General features: G+C 53.8%; 1 pseudogene; it reads left to right on the top strand.

Annotated features, from left to right (window-relative positions):
- The first annotated feature begins 3609 nt into the window (after nt 1-3609).
- LOC119109957 (WD repeat-containing protein 86-like) lies at nt 3610-13246 on the top strand (annotated as a pseudogene).
- The last annotated feature ends 4223 nt before the right edge of the window (nt 13247-17469 follow it).

Consider the following 17469-nt stretch of genomic DNA (forward strand, 5'->3'; position numbering starts at 1 on the left):
TTAAAGCCTTTGTGATGTCAGTTACAATACAGATGCAGGCTTGACTTGAAAACGGCATCAGACAATGCTTTTTCACTCAACTGACATTAAACAAAGGTTTGTCCAATTAGTACCAGCATGGTATGCAATGACAGTTTACAGTCCAGTACAGCTCTAATTCTTATCGCGTGCAGTTTCCCCATGTCCAGCCCAGTCTAATCCGTTAATCATGTGTCCATGGATTTGACCCAAGAAGAGCTGCATTCTTCAGGTCACACGCCACGACCGATAGCTATTCACACGTTGGTGGGCGACGATGACGCCCTCGCACATATGAAACGCAGCGAGTCACCGAGAGGTATTCTTCCCTAACTACAAGCTAAACAATGGTTCAAGTGCCAAAAAACATCTCGATTAACTCCATATCAGTGTAATTCGAGATATCCTACGATTGCTTGAAGTTGAAAGTGCATTAACTGAATAAGATGAACCAGTTGGGATAAAACACCCTACCGTATAGAATATCTGTTTCACAACAATTCAGTGAGCATATATATATATATATATATATATATATATATATATATATATATATATATATATATAGTATATATATATAATATATATATAATATATATATATATATAGATATATATATATGTATATATTATATATATATCCATCTCTCTCTCTCTCTCTCTCTCTCTCTCTCTCTCCTCTCTCTCTCTCTCTCTCTCTCTCTCTCTCTCTCTCTCTCTCTCTCTCTCTCTCTCTCTCTCTCTCTCTCCTCTCTACATGCTGTGCGTTCACTGGCTGACCACTGACATGACATCGAGCGAATTTGTGTCGCGTGAGGGTGTCATCCGTCGGTGCAATGCAAGGTCATGCAGGATATTGCAAGCTCGAAAATCAAAGATGTTGATCTGTTTCAAGTACATATATATATATATATATATGTATATATATATATATATATATATATATATATATATATATATATATATATCTCTCTCTCTCTCTCTCTCTCTCTCTCTCTCTCTCTCTCTCCCTCTCTCTCTATATCTATCTATCCATCTATATCTTTATGGTAAAGTACATCCTGGTATGTACTTGAAACAGATCAACATCTTTGATTTTCGAGCGTGCAATATCCTGCATGACCTTGCATTGCTCCGACGGTCAACATCCTCCCGCGACACAAATTCGCTCGATGTCATGTCGGCCGGTCAGCCAGGTGAACGCTCAGCACAGCGACGGCCAACACCACCGGTCGTCAACCTTAACAACGACTGGGCATGTACAAACAGGTGGCCTGACTCGAAGGAGGGCTGAGGGGGAGGCTGACAGGCAGGAAGGACTGGTTGCTAATGCAGATGTTTATCTTCCGCGTGAAACTCCATGCAGCGGGCACTCTGATGCGTTTCCAAACCTCATGAATGTTTGAAGTCAGGTGTAACCCAAGAAAAGTAATGCTAGACGTTAACTGCAAGCTGACTTATCGATGCAGTGGCAGCAACGTGCTCAAGAGCTGCAGCTCCGACGGACCGTCGACTGTCGGCGCTGGCCCCCGCAACTCATGTGGCTGACCGCACAAACACCATTCATTATCACATGGCGCCTTTTCACTGGTCACGCGCCCCCGGCTCATTGATCGACATGTTTGTGGAAAGCAATTCCAGCATCACCTAACGCACACACCATATCCTCAGCTACTTGCATGGGCTGGCATATTTATTCCAGACTACTTCTTTCATCCGACAAGGTTAATAAAACTAGTTGAAGAATTTAACAGTCATATACCTCATCATGAGTGGTATCATGCGCTCGATGGGTTTCTGAGATTTCCAAAATTTGGGGACACTTAGAGGGCGATGGGCACCACTGAGGGACCTAATGAGATCCCTTCATCCATCAAGAATATACAAGCAGTCCACAATGCATCGCTTGGTATTAGAACCCTGTTTTTTTTGTTGCTTTTGTGAGCAGTGTACGTATGCCATCGGGCACCAGTTTTTTTCCGAGTAAAAAACTGAAGGCCAGTTTGCCTGACCGATGCGTTTACCTCGCCTGACCCCAATCCCTGCTTTCTTGCAAGGGCCCGTCTGGCCCAGCGCCTGTATAGGTGTCCGGTATGGTGGGCCCGTCTGAACATGCCCCCAGTGTCCAGTGAGGTGGACCCACCAGCCCCTGGTTCCGGTGTCCCACGGTAGTCTCCGTGTCCGGGGCGGTGGGACCCGCGTAACATGTGTGACCGCGGGGTCCTCGTGTCCGCTGCGGTCAGCCATCTGCCTCTGATCTCTGCTGGCTCAAGGCGGTGATCATGACTGACCCCGGCTTCGGAGTCTGTTAGTTCAGGGGATCTGACCCTGATCTGCGTGCTCAGTGTGGCGGGTCCGCCTGACCCTGACTTCGGTACCCGGTGCGGTGTACCCATCCGACCCTGATCTGGGTGCTCAGGGTGGCGGGCCCGCCTGACCTTGGCCTCGGTGCCCGGTGCGGTGTACCCGTCCGACCCTGATCTGGGTGCTCAGGGTGGCGGGCCCGCCTGACCCTGGCCTCGGTGCCCGGTGCGGTGTACCCATCCGACCCTGATCTGGGTGCTCAGGGTGGTGGGCCCGCCTGACCCCTGACCTCGGTGCCCGGTGCGGTGTACCGTCCGACCCTGATCTGGGTGCTCAGGGTGGTGGGCCCGCCTGACCCCTGACCTCGGTGCCCGGTGCGGTTGTACCCATCCGACCCTGATCTGGGTGCTCAGGGTGGTGGGCCCGCCTGACCCTGACCTCGGTGCCCGGTGCGGTTGTACCCATCCGACCCTGATCTGGGTGCTCAGGGTGGCGGGCCCGCCTGACCCTGACCTCGGTGCCCGGTGCGGTTGTACCCGTCCGACCCTGATCTGGGTGCTCAGGGTGGTGGGCCCGCCTGACCTGACCTCGGTGCCCGGTGCGGTGTACCCGTCGACCCTGATCTGGGTGCTCAGGGGTGGTGGGCCCGCCGCTGACCCTGACCTCGGTGCCCGGTGCGGTGTACCATCCGACCCTGATCTGGGTGCTCAGGGTGGCGGGCCCGCCTGACCCTGGGCCTCGGTGCCCGGTGAGGTGTACCATCTGACCCCTGATCTGGGTGCTCAGGGTGGCGGGCCCGCCTGACCCTGACCTCGGTGCCCGGGGCGGTGTTGTACCCGTCCGACCCCTGATCTGGGTGCTCAGGGTGGTGGGGCCCGCCTGACCCTGACCTCGGTTGCCCGGTGCGGTGTACCCGTCCGACCCTGATCTGGGTGCTCAGGGTGGCGGGCCCGCCTGACCCTGACCTCGGTGCCCGGTGCGGTGTACCATCCGACCCTGATCTGGGTGCTAAGGGTGGCGGGCCCGCCTGACCCTGACCTCGGTGCCCGGTGCGGTGCATCACACGTCTGATCCCGATCTCGACACCCGGCGCGGTCAGCCCGTCTGCCCGTCTCGCGGCCCGCCGCGCTGGCTCGTCGCTCGATCGCGGCCGCCGTGCTCACATGGCGACCCGGCAGCGGCGGTAAACAGCGCTCGCCCGGTGCCAGGCGATGGGCCAGCGCCGCGTTACCCGGCCGGCCAGGCAAACAGGCGGCCTCGGCGCCGGCCACTCAGTCGGTCTCGTCGCCCCCACCGCCGGCCCGAAGCAGCCACACCGGCCCGATCGCCGGCGCCAGCACTGGTACGCACCCTCGGGTAGGTGAGACCGTCTAGGTGCCGCCTGTGCTCTTCACTCTCTGGTGCGTGAGAAAGCTGGGGCCGAAGGTATAAGAATGAGGTGTTTAGGACAGGCGAGACTGTCATAATCGCAGTGTACGTTATTCTATTCGGATCCACGCGCTACTGAGATGACAATGGTGCGGCAACGAATGCTTAAACGTTGAGGGGTATTGCATGTGAACAGCACACGACGGTTGCTGGCTTTAACTCACAACCGCGTGAGGAAGTAACCAAGTCGTACTGCCGACGATACCTTCAGAATCGATCCAACAAAGTCCGGTCATCTAAATTTTTATAATCACCATCCCACTGGTGTGACACATTTCAGCAAATGTATGCAGTGCTTAAATGTGCTAGGTCAGATCAAGGTGGTATGGGGTCATTACTTTACAGCTGTTTGTGCTATTGCCATCAAAAATTTGCATCTCTTCTTCCAGTCAATATATCAGCTAATTTGTCAGAGAAATGTACAGTCAAAGACAGTATCATGTGATCACTATATTAAAATCGAGTCACGTTTTGAAATGCCAATATACGCCAGTTCGCTTTAAGCCAGTTTTCAAGCCGTATGGATGCCTGGTCCACAAAGCCGTCAGACGACTCTGGCGTCCTTCGAGGTATTGTAGCAGTGACATCAACCACCTGGAAAAGGAAACATAGCACCACCCGGTGTCAAGTTGCCAAGCTCATTCATTGCTGTATAACTTTTCTCGGTTTCATTTCAGGTGTATTGACATGACGGGTATTTTGAATGTATCCAAAGAAAATCGTGATCTTGTGCTATGTTTATTTCAAGTACCCAAGTGTCCGTTACACGTGACCACGCGTCAGAAAGTTGTCTCGCTCATAGATACGCGCAACGCAAAGAGTCATACTTCAGACTAACCTTAATAGCTGTAAACAAGGTTGTTGCATCCGATGTTAAGATATGCGACAGTATACATCACCAATACAGGGCTCGCAAAAGCTTAGACCTGAAAGGGCGCACATGTACAACTAAAAAACAGTGCTGGCATAGAGGATGACCAAAAACCGATATATCCAGGACTATAAATTTGGTTGCCCACTAGCAATATTTCCATTTCAAGTAATTTCCACATACACTTTTTGTTTGGTATCATCAACCAGGCGTAAAATATGTAGATACTTGTTCGCTCTAAAGATGAACTGTCATTACGGTAACGTTACATAGATCTGTCCCTGTTCCCCAACTAGGGCTTTCGATTACATGTTGTCAACTGTTTTAGTTTAGCTCACATTTGCTGGGCTGCATTTTCAACATGACCTCATTAAACTTCGCAGCTGCGGTTGTAGTGGTGGCCTACGTGTGACGTTGCCTAATGCGCCTACGTGTGACGTTGCCTAATGCGCCTACGTGTAACGTTGCTCTTCGCTCCATTACACCCGAGCTACATTCTGCCCAAGCGCAAATCGAAACCAGCGCACGGCGATCTCGCCAGCCTCCGCTCGTTCAGGTGTCCAACCGATCTCGTCAAGATGGGGGGCGGCATGAGCAAGGACCGCAACAAGAACTGGGACCTGGAGGCGATCATCGACCACGAGAGCAGCATCAACGTGATGGCTGTGAGCGAGGACAAGTCGGTGCTGGTGACGGGCTCCGAGGACTGCACCGCCCGCATGTGGAGCACCCAGGGCGAGGAGACCGAGTGTATGGGCATACTCAGGTGAGGACCGTCGGGCGCAGACGCGCTGAGGACGGGAGGAAGGCGACGGCCTGTGCTGAGGACGAGGTGGGCGTGTGGCGTGGTTGATCGGGTGGGTTCGCCGGGATGACGACATTCGGCTCGGGGAGAGCCGGTGTCGGACTTCGTGAGGGCTTTTGTAAGGCTTGTCGAGCTTGTTGCGGCAAGTTTGGGCATTGGAGCTCCAGTGCAGCTGTTCTGATGCGTTCCACAGGGGCCACAAGAACTACATCACCACCATCGGCACGGTGGGAGTGTACGTCATCACGGGGAGCGCCGACACCACCATCAGGAAGTGGGAGATGGCCACTTGCGCCTGCGTCTTCGTCTACCAAGGTCTGAGCGGGCCCACAGGCAGCGAAGGACGCGACCCACTGGCACAGACATCAGGGACTATCTGATAGCCGCTCCTCGTTTAAAGCTATGGGTCCTCTCGCATGTACTGGGTAGGACGAGCATATAGGAAGTGCAGATATCAGTCGATCCAGTCAGTAAACTGCAATCCTGCCAAGGTCTTAATGAAGCACGCAAACACCAATTGATTTTGGCCGTTGAGTTGAGAATTCGTGGGACCTCGTACTATATGGCAATTTAACAAATCCAGAAATAGTAACCAAAGCAATCCAATTGCATAAGAATCTGTCAAACGGCTCAACCACACCGTGAACATGTTTCAAAAGCAGTTACTATAAAAGGTGTGCAGCAAATTGCGTTCATGAGGTGTTGAACGTAGCGTGCGCCTTTTTATGTGCATGCATGCATAAAGAGCCAAACTGCCCTCACCCCATGCTCAGCCGTGATACATCTTTTTCTTAGCTTGCATCCCAATGACATTGGAAGTTTCTTCTTACTTCATTTCCACGGTTGCACTTGAAAATCTCGGGCCGTGAATATTCAGATTGTTATTTTGTTGTTGAAAAAGTATGCTTTCATTCCAAAAACATTTTGTGACCTTCAACAAACACAGAAGAGTCCAGTTAGGCGGTAAGGCTTATGCTCAACAGTTGGAAGTTCAAAATGACCATAGAATGTAAAAGTGTATAATGCCTTTACAATTTTAAGGCACTCACACTTTGGGTGTGGCTTTTAAGCTGCTTTAAACGTGTTCTGGTGCTCTTTTGAAACGCATAAAGTCTCAGCCCGAATTTACTCTTGATTCTCTTTTTTTCATTTTTTAAGTTTTCAACCGCTTAACATGGGGCTGCCATCTAATCGCATTTAATGCGCTGCTATTTGATACCGAATAACTGCAACAGATGTTGGCGCTCGCTCTTTGGTTGCAACGCTATTAGTCAAAAACCGCCGTAGTAAGAGTACGGTCACGGCATTTTACCTCCCACGGAGTCCTGTTCTAAACCAAAAACTTCGCAGAAGCATTGCAGGACTAACGGAAACCTGCCCACACCAAGGAAGAATGAAATGAATTAGGGGAGGGGCACGCCGTAAATCTCTGCGCATTTAACGGAAAACACATGTTTGGATGTCCCTTCAACACTAACAAATGCGGCGGCGACAACCAAATCCAACACTTTTGGTGTTCAGCCAGTCAGCCGCGTCCTCAACACAGGGCCTGCCGAGTTTTCTGCAGTGGCGCGCCGGCTCACCGGGCCCTCCTCACCGGGCAGGCCACACCTCGCGGGTCACGCGCGTGCTCTGCACAGCCGACTTCCTCATCTCGTCCTCCTACGACAAGACCTGCAAACTGTGGCTGTTCGAGACCGAGGATGACGACGACGAGGAGTCCGTCTGCATCCGCACGTTCGAGGTGAGCGCTGTCCTCCGCGTCCTCTGGGGACAGGGACGGAAGCTGTGTTCCAAGTGTTGGTGGGGTCCCAGAAGCGTTTTTGCTCGTTTTGATGCTTCGGTTATTCGGTAATACAGTGCTTAGATATTGTACTGCTCTGTGGCGATGAATAACGATGACAAGATAGACAAAGCGCATTACAATGGCATGAACGTCCTAATCAAGATGGACCAATCCTTGGAGGTCACGTGCACAATTTGCTCTCACATACGTTGGCAACATAACAGCTCATTTGACTCATCGTAATCTGTAATAAATTCTTAATGAGGTCTATGACATCTCAGCCTCTGGCTGTTGTAACGTTAGCATATCAACACTAACATGCTTTGCCATAGCGTGACCACTGCAACATCTGACGAGACGAAAAAGGATTGTTTTCGGGAGCAGCCAACTTCGTCACGATATCGTCATCGCTGCGGTGGCTTGAGCGGGGTCGTCCGGTCCAACAGGGTCACACGGCCGGCGTCTACCCGATCTGCTTCATCCCCGGCGACGACGAGCAAGGGGACGCGGCAAGACGGAGGCCGGGGCCGAGGAGTCCGAGAACCAGGAGCAGCAGCGGGAGGAGGAGGACCAGGACCTGGAGGCTGGCATCAGTCCGCGGGACGTGCTGGTCACGGGCTCGGCGGACGGCACGGCTCGCTCGTGGTCGGTTCGCCACGGGAAGGCAGATCAAGGTAGCAGATGCAGCGCTGCTGCCGACCCACGGCTGATGTCATGCATCATACGGTGCCGGCCGTCTGCGCTCTGCAGCGCTGCTGCCGACCCACGGCTGCTGCCATGCATCATACGGTGCCGGCCGCCTGCGCTCTGCAGCGCTGCTGCCGACCCACGGCTGCTGCCATGCATCATACGGTGCCGGCTGTCTGCGCTCTGCAGCGCTGCTATCGACCCGCGGCTGATGTCATACATCATACGGTGTCGGCTGTCTGCGCTCTGCAGCGCTGCTACCGACTCACGGCTGATCCCATACATTATACCCGCAATCATGTCCGACACCTTAACCATCATCATGAAACTGATAAGTAATTTATTGATATCCGTGCTTCACAACTTAGTAGCCATGTTGTTTTATTCATCATTGTGCAAGGACACAAAAGTTGCGAATTGTTTGCAGAAAGAGCGTGATGTGGTATATTGACAGTGGCATACCGCGATGCTTTATAACAAATCAGCCTTTATCTTTTCCACACTTATCATTTCCTGAGGCAGAGTCAATTTGACACTCATATGTCAAACATGATCTTACCCCTATAACAAACATGATTTTGACCTGTATGGCGAAACACACGCCATTTTATGTCATCCGCCTGATCCGTTAAGCGTGCATGCCAGCCTTTCAGTAATGCTGCAGCGTCGCGTGGCGCCGTCGGCAGATATTCAAAGGGCACCGCGGCCCGGTCAGCTGCATGGCCATCGACAGTGACGGCAAACTACTGTACACATCCGGACCGGACAAGACCGTTCGCGAGTGGGACATCGAGAAGGGCGTCTGCACCAAGGTGAGGCGGACAGGAAGGCAGACTCTAATGCAGTGAACTCGGCACGAGACAAACTGGACCATGGTGAGTTTTCCGCGGGGACGAGATAAAACACACTACACTTCTATTGCAATTTTCTCGGTACATGTCGCTTAGGTTTCAGTTGGTGTTTTTGGAGTGTTCCGGAAGGGCTCATGGGATGCCTTATTCCCTGCCACTTTGCACCTATCCGGCGAATAGCATCCCTTGTCACCGACAATGGCCCTTCCCCACTCCTCTAATGCGCGAATGGATCACTGGGCCGCTCAGCACCGATCATATCGGCCAATTAACTTCACTTGGTGTGCCAACATGGCTGCCGCTGCACCGCGCCCGTCACGCGCTGACGCCGCGTCTGACAGCTCCTGCTGCAGCGCGTCTGACATCTCCTGATTCAGCCGCGCCTAACATCTCTGATCCAGCCGCGTCTGACAGCTCCTGATCCAGCCGCGTCTGACAGCTCCTGCTTCAGCCGCGTCTGACAGCTCCTAATCCAGCCGCTGTTCTGACAGTCCCTGCTTCAGTCGCGTCTGACAGCTCCTGCTTACCGCCGTGTCTGCTAGCCGGGACGCTCCTGCTCCGCCGCGTCTGACAGCCCCTGATGCAGCCGCGTCTGACAGCTTCCTGCTTCTGCCGCGTGCGACAGCTCCTGCTTCGCGAGCAGTGGCTGTCGCCGCGCCGCAGACAATGCCAGACTGTCCGCCGTGCACAGACGGTCGCTAACGTTCTCGTGGCTCTCTCCGCCGCAGCTGCTGAGCGGCCACAAGGACGCCGTCGTCTGCATGCAGGTGGTGAACAAGCTGATGTACACGGGTTCAGGCCGACACCACGGCCCGCTGCTTCATCACCGAGTTCGGAGACTGCACGCGCACGTACAAGTCGCACCGCGACACTGTCATCTGCCTGCGGTTCCATAACGGCATTCGTGAGTGTGGCCTCGCCCGGGGAGCGGGAGGGGAAGGGGGAGGGGGGGGGGGGCGGGGTGCTGCTGCTGGCGTTAGTATGACGGAGCTGTGAGGGCGCTAGGAGCTGGCTCCCAGCTGGACACGCTCAGACACAGGAGGCAAGTGAATTGGATTGTCCCGGGTGAACTCATGCGGGGTGTCTTTGGGATCAGTGCAAAAAGGTTAACTCGGGCTTAGAACACACATACGACATACCGACAGTTTTAGAGAATTAAACCTGCTGTGCTGGCAAAGCTTTTTACTTCAATATTCCCAGCGAACTTTTTCCACAAAACCCGCCATGAGGACCACTATGAAATGTTTTATGGGTGTGACAGACCCTCGGGCCGTCACGTGAGGCAGGAGCGCAGCCCGCGGTGCCCACCGGCCGTGACCAACTGGATTACAGCTACACCAGATGCGTGACACGTGTGCGGGCTCCTCGCAGTGTTCACCGGCTGCGCCGACATGGTGGCCCGCGCCTTCGACGCCAAGTCGGGCAACCTGAAGCGCGTCTACATGGGTCACGAGGCGGCCATCAACTGCCTCACGGTGGTCGGCAAGAAGCTGTACACCGGAGGCAGCGACGGCACGCTGCGAGTCTGGGACGCCGACGTGCCGTGAGTCTAGCAGGCACAGACTGGGAGTCCGGCAGGCACAGGCTGGGAGTCCGGCAGGCACAGGCTGGGAGTCCGTCGGGCACAGGCTGGGAGTCCGGCAGGCACAGACTGGCTGGGGGCAGGCTGGGAGTCGGGCAGCACAATCTGAGAGTCCGACGGGGACAGTCTGAGAGTTCGTAAGAAACGGGCTGAGGCCGGCGGAGACGGACTGAGAGCCACGCTGAAAGTCCGGGGGACAGGCTGAGGGCCCGGCAGGCGCAGACTGGCAGTTCGGCGGGGACAGGCTGGGATCCCGACGGGAACGGGCTGAGAGTTGGGCGGGGATGTGATAGGAATCCGACGGGAACAGGATGGGAGTCAGGCGAGGACGGGCCAGGATTTCAGTGAACATGGACTCGGAGTACAACGCGGACGGGTCAGGAAGCCCGCGCGGCCGGGCGCTTAGATGCTCACAGTTTGGAAATTCACGAGTCATGAAATCAGTGCGCATGCACGGGGGAAGTGGAGCGCCTTGTGGTTGGGAGCCCTGACACTGAGCTGTGCAGGCACGGATTTGGGAACGCGACACCTCATGTACAGAGCTTTTGATGTTGCGTGCATTGCCGTGCGTTCTTCCATCGTGATCTGTACTTCTTCTCTATCTGTCGCTGTTCCCTGCTGTGAAGCACACAATCTGGGACAACACGCGGTTGTACGTGCCAAGATTTTCGAGGTATGCAAGTGCTTTGGATTCTGCGCTGGGTGACCACCGGACATTTGGTCGTTACACACTTCAAGCACCACGTTGGGCTCGGCGTAGGAGACATACGGCTTCACACAGTCATCTCTTACAACAGGGGCTCATTTGAATCCAATCCCTGCGTCGCTGGAGCATATTCAGGCAGCATGCGTACGGCGTAAGTAGGTGAACGTGACGAAGTGCTGCAAGGTACGAACTTGGTTTGACCAGTTCCATGTTTACACATGACAAGATCTCATTTTGCCTCTTCAGCCGGATCATTGGCAAGCTGTTGTATTATGTGCACTACCTGCAGGTAACCGGTGGCGCGTATAACACTTTTGCGATGTTCTACATTCCTTCCACTGTAGTGAGTGGCAGATCGCGTGTGCTTACCCGCTTACGGCTTTGCTAAAACTGCTTTCACGCTTGCTGTTGCTTGCTTGGTTGTTTTACGCTTGCTGGCAAGGCAGGAAAATGTTCGCAACTCCCGAAGCCCCTTCACACCTTGCTCCCGGCCACCCGACGTTGTCTATCCACGTACCAAAACTTACCCTAGCCATGAGGGCACCCCACACATATCCCACGCAGCCCACACTCCATGGTATGGTGATAGTCAAATGAAACAAGTTATACGTACCGCGAGCACTCCAGCCGCGCAGACGCTAGTGCATACGAACCAACAATGCGCAAGGAAAATCGTACAACTCTTTCTTGATGCAGGTTCCGCCACTAAAATCGCAAGAAGTTAAAATGTCAATGCAAACCTCGCTGAAGCACTTTCATCAAAGCTCTACTTATGCGTGTCGCTGTGCACAGCAAGTGCCATTTTCCAGAGCAAGACAACGAAACGATGGCTATTTCAAAAGACGAGTTACCATTTTTTCAAAAAGATGGTCACTTATATGTTACTTTATAGATACTATACCATTACATTTGTTCAACAGATACCATGCCATCGTGCGGCACAGGCCACTCATTTCCAAGCGCCAGATTTGCATTCTTCTGACCGTCATGGAATACGTGACACGCGCGCTGTCACAGCCTCCTTGCCTTGCCTGCTGAGCTCGGTCCTACCCTCGCGCGCTCGCGCACCCCCAGCCCGCCCTCACTGGTCAGGGTCTCATCCGTTATCCTTGCTACACATCCGCGCGCTCGCGCCCCTCAGATCGCCCTCACTGGTCCAGGTCACGTCCCCCTTCCTTGCTACACACCCGCGCGCTCGCGCACCCTCGGCCCGCCCTCACTGGTCCAGGTCACGCCCCTCTCCCTTGCCACACACCCGCGCTCTCGCGCACCCTCGGCCCGCCCGCACCGGTCCAGGTCACGTCCCTCTTCCTTGCTACACACCCGCGCGCTCGCGCACCCCCAACCCGCCCTCACCGGTCAGGGTCCCATCCGTCTTCCCTACTACACAGCCGCGCGCTCGCGCACCCTCAGCCCGCCCTCGCTGGTCCAGGCCACATCCCTCTTCCTTGCCACACATCCGCGCTTTCGCGCACCCTCAGCTCGCCCTCACTGGTCCAAGCCCCTCAGTCCCGCCCTCACGCGCTCGCGCGCCCCCAGCTCGCCCTCACCCGACCAAGCCCCTCAGTCCCGCCCTCGTGCCAGCGCACCCTCAGCCCGCCCTCACCGGTCCGGGTCCGCTGCTGCTGTGCTCGGCGTGACCGGCCACGTGACCCGCTTTCAGTGACGAGGACGCCCTGATGCCGCGACCGGTGAGCCGGTCCTCCGTGGCGCCGTCGCCCGACTCTCCCGAGCCCCACCCCGCCGCCGGTCACCCGACTCCCGAGCCCCAGTTCACGGCCGAGGCAGCGCCGTCGCCTGAGCCCGAGCCCCCAGCGGAGGCGGAAGGCGAGCCGGATCACGCGTCGACTCACGTGGCGCCTCGCTCGGCGGCCGAGCTGGCGAGGGCGTGAAGGCCCGTCCGTTGGCGATGTCGCGGGCCGGCTGACACGGGAGGCGCGAGCGGTGGTGTGCTTGGCTGCAGAGACACTCGCAGATCACGTGTGTGTGCGCCCTCCGCAGCACAGATTTGCACGCCGTAACGACACGTAACAGAACGTTGACACCTGCGACGAGCGTGCATTCGCGGACACAGTAGCACATATCCAGAGATTGTATCTAAGTAGCTATGGCGCAGCTGGCACCAAAAACCAACCAAGGCACGCTTGTGATTAGTGGTAACATGACAATAACAAGACGTGAGCGTCAATCACTATATCAAACATCAGCGTCCGCTTGATCCATTGGAGCCACTGACGTGGCGCGAATATGCCCCTTCCTTAAAACGAAGCTTGGTCTACACGTCGCTACCAAAACGGCACGTAAGTACGACCGCTTCCGTGTGCGCAACGTGCGTGCTCTGCATCGTGACTGCCCGGCGTTGGGTGCACTTGCGTGCAGTTGGCGCTGGCACGGAAAACGGAAACAGCCCAGCTGGCTTTGCATGCCACACAGCCATGTCTACAGTAGGCTACGGACGAGGGTTACGGGCGAAATTACCACAGTCGGCAGTAACAAAGCTTGCAGCTGTACATGCGGATCCCTGGTGGTGGATCCCCGTGAATCCCTGGTGATTATCACGGGATGTCGGTATTCTGCAGCCGAACATGCGGATCCCTGGCGGCGGATCCCTGTGAATCCCTGGTGATTATCACGGGATGTCGGTATTCTGCAGCTCACGCAGCAAGGGGCATGGTCATTCTTCGCTTTTTAATGAGCGATTGGCCTGGTCGTCGACAATCGAAAACCAAGATGGTGTAAATTTCGCGACCATCGCAGTCCATTTGCCAGACTTTTTGTCCTTTGCCTAGCAGCGATATCCCGCCGCACCCAAAAATTGTTCTGCCTGCAATACCTTACACTTGCAAGCTGACCAATGGTTATACACCAATCAGTTATGCATTTCATGATTTATCTTGGCACATTCATGACAATCATTGCTGAGGATCCACCGTTGGCTATGATTGGAAGTAACTGTTCGCGAAGTTTAAACGACATGTCGTTTGTTTGACGATAAATTGAAGTCCCTTAGAATTGATTGGGAGTGGCCCATTAAACACCATTTGAGACTTGCCCCAGCGATCGTTGGAAACAGCTGTTCGCAAGCTTTAACGACATATCGTTCGCCTTACGGCGAATTCAACTCACCTGGGACTGCGTGCATTCTACCAGAGGCCAAAACGTTTGGCGGCCTTGTACGCTCCCAGAGCAGTGTAATGTGGTAGACTTCCGTTTACCATCGCCACCTACAACCGTGACGTGCCTCCGTCACCGTATACGGTCGCGTGGGACGTGCTGGAAAGTTGGCGAGTTGAATCAATACTAATTAGGTGATAATTTACGAAATGAAATGAATAAGCGTTACGAACAAAACTGAATAAATATAAGGAATTGAGCACGGGAAATGAAAATGGAATCCCCTTGGGAGGGAACAATGATAGGATTACAAACATACATAAACGTAATAAAACACTGACAAACATGACCAAACATAAGAGTTCTAGGGTTCATCTTTGCCTGACTTCCACCTAGCTGACAAGGAAATTTTTTTACAAACGATTTTAACTCCTACCAAGTTGAAAGATTTCCTTAAATATTTGAGCCACATCGCCAGACAAACCAGCGTCTTATGTCTTGACATTCGATAGCAACTATCAGGTGTTGAGCTTGCTTTTCACTAGCCGGTTTTTCAGGCTGTTTTGAATGGTTCAGGCCACCCTCATTGGCAACTGTAATGACCCTATGACTCCCGATATTTTCTGGGACAGGTCATTGTTAATGAATGGCATTTCGCATGTGTTTCGCGAAGAACTATCGTCGCGCACCCCGTTTCGTGCGCAGCTGGCTGTCTGCCGCGCATGCGCCTGACGCGCCCGCCCGCTGCAGACTGGACGAGTCCTCCGAGATGGAGCTGCAGCTGGAGGAGAAGGGTGCCACCGAGGTGGCTGACAGCGGCGCTGGTGCCGGCTCCGCCGCCGCGCCACCGCAGGCCGACTCGCCGGAGCCGCAGTCGGACGTCCTGACGGCGGTCCAGACGACCGTCCAGCCGGCGGCTGCCTAGGCGGCCACGCACACGAGCTTACCAATCGACTAATCTAAGACCAGAAACCCAGATCTGGAGCTGCAGGAGCTTACGCCTCCAACTCCAGGAGCTTCGGTTTATGAGCCCAGCACTGTAGGTCAAAATGTCTCGAAGCTTAGGCCCCGTAGCCCAGAAGTTTGGACGCAGCAGCTCATCAGCACTGAAGTTTAAGACATGAAGCTTAGTTCTGGACGCACCCACACCGCCTGCAGAGTCACTGTCTCGCACCGCTCTGCCGCAGAAACGATGAGCTGGAGCTGCTGGGCGCTGCACCGGAGCGGGAGCACGGGGAGCAGGGCGCTGTCCGACCGAGCGGCCCCGAGGACACACGCACCAGCACCGTGGTGATCCAGTGACGTCACGCGCGCGCCGGCGGTGTTTGCCGACGTGTCGCGAGCGGGATGGGTGGTCGAATTAAGCAAAATGTGAGGCAAAGTTTGGCGGAAACTGACTCCGCATGAGATGATGGTGAAATGGCTGGCCAATCAGTGCACAAGCGCCGTGAAAGTATTGTTTGACGCCCCCAAATCAAGACAAAAAGATCATACGCTTAGTCATTTCAAGACCACCGCTGCAAAGTAAATTTTCGAAGTGCGCTAAAAAGTAAAATGCAAAGTAAGTTAACTACGTGCCGACCGCAGAGAATGAGCAAAAGAACTACTTAGCTCGGAACCAAAGTTAACTGTTCACATCGCAGAGGCATGAGTCACCGGCGCTGTTGACGCTCTTTTGGCTTCGTGCCAAAATCGGCCGTTGACATTACAGGGACATGAGGCACAAGCATTGTTAGGCATGGGGTGCACGCATATTGACACCAGCCACCAACTGACCACTGCTCCGGGTCGATGTAGACCAGCACCGATTCCGTGAGTGAAGTTTTCTCCACACTAATCTCTGTTACGAGAAGCCACAGATATTTTAATTATACTGGACAACAATAAAGCGTGTAGTGAGTCGCGTATTCGAAATGGTTTTGGATGCCTCCGTACGCAAAATGGGAGCCTCAGCTAGCACAACCAAGCCACGGGTGGTTTGAGACCCCAGTCTTATCACACTTTAGTGTACTACTGACCACAACACATTAGTAGGCAAGACATAGCATCGACTGTGTGTTAAGAATTCGTTTAGATCGCGGCCTGTGCAGTTCATGGACAGATGCACTGGTTCCTACATAATCCGTTGCCATGTTCTTCAGTCTGACACCAGCTAATGGACAAACACCATCAACTGGTGAATATGTTTTGGCCTTCAACATCTCGAACAATGAAAAAGGAGATTCTCCGCCTGATATTGGAGGATTGACAGTCCCATACCACGCGTGACACAAACCGCTTTTGCCAAGTGTAGTACCAACTAGGTCGGAGCATCCTTACTGCTCGCGATACCCTCTTTTTCACAATGCGTCGCTTTAGAGCATGAAATCGAATGTTTCCGGACAAGTGATATTGCCACGAGGTATCATTAAAGGACTCTGCATATTTTTTCAAGAGGTCTGATCTAAATCTGAAATGGGACGACCTGCCCACAGACCAAAATGTTAACAAAGAGAGGAAAATTACGGGAAGAAAATATTCCAACAGAAACCTCAATGACGCAAGAAGTGATAACACGTGGCTCCTCCTACTGATCGCTGCGGCCACGGATAGCTGACGGACACTGTGCGAGGCTTGCACTGCAGGGGTGCCGGTAGTGCAGCGGTCAAGGCGTCTGCGTTAACCACTGCGCGTCTGGGAAACCAGAGGTACGGGTTCGATTCCCCACGGTGCCCGCCCTTCCTGCCAGGGTGAGAGGCAGGCGGCGCCATATAGCCTTAGTAGCTGAGTGCGTCGTAAAGCCCCAATGACACACGCACGCTTGCATTGCAACCGACAACGCAGGTGCAAAACCGCCTGAGAAATTACACGTATTCAATGTCTGCAAGAATTTGAAAGAAGTGTGAGGTGGACCACTATTTAACCTTGTCATTAGGCTGCTTGTTTCATCGTTTTCATTGCCCAGCCATTGAAGAACAATTATTTGCATTAAGTTAGGAACCCATTGCATGACAGTATCTGCCAACATCTTCTGCACACGAGTTTAAGCACACTGCTGGGAGATGTTGAATCCACAGATACATGACAAGCGTAGGCCGTACGATGAATGATATGGCTTAGTTACTTGGGCAACGGGAGATAGCGAGGGAAATAGTGAGAAAAGAGACAAAAAATAACACATGGTTCCGTTGTCACGCATTATGGACACTTTCAGATATATTCTACGTTGCTCGTTAGGTCTCCACTTCTTGTCTGTCCCGAGGGGTCAGTTTACCAAAACGTCTGCCTTCCGATCCACACACACGTTGCAGGGTGGGTTCGGGTCGTTTTAGACGCTCG

Source organism: Pollicipes pollicipes, unplaced genomic scaffold (assembly GCF_011947565.3).
Source record: "Pollicipes pollicipes isolate AB1234 unplaced genomic scaffold, Ppol_2.1 Scaffold_7231;HRSCAF=8579_pilon_pilon_pilon, whole genome shotgun sequence".
Classification (NCBI taxonomy): Eukaryota; Metazoa; Arthropoda; class Thecostraca; order Pollicipedomorpha; family Pollicipedidae; genus Pollicipes; species Pollicipes pollicipes.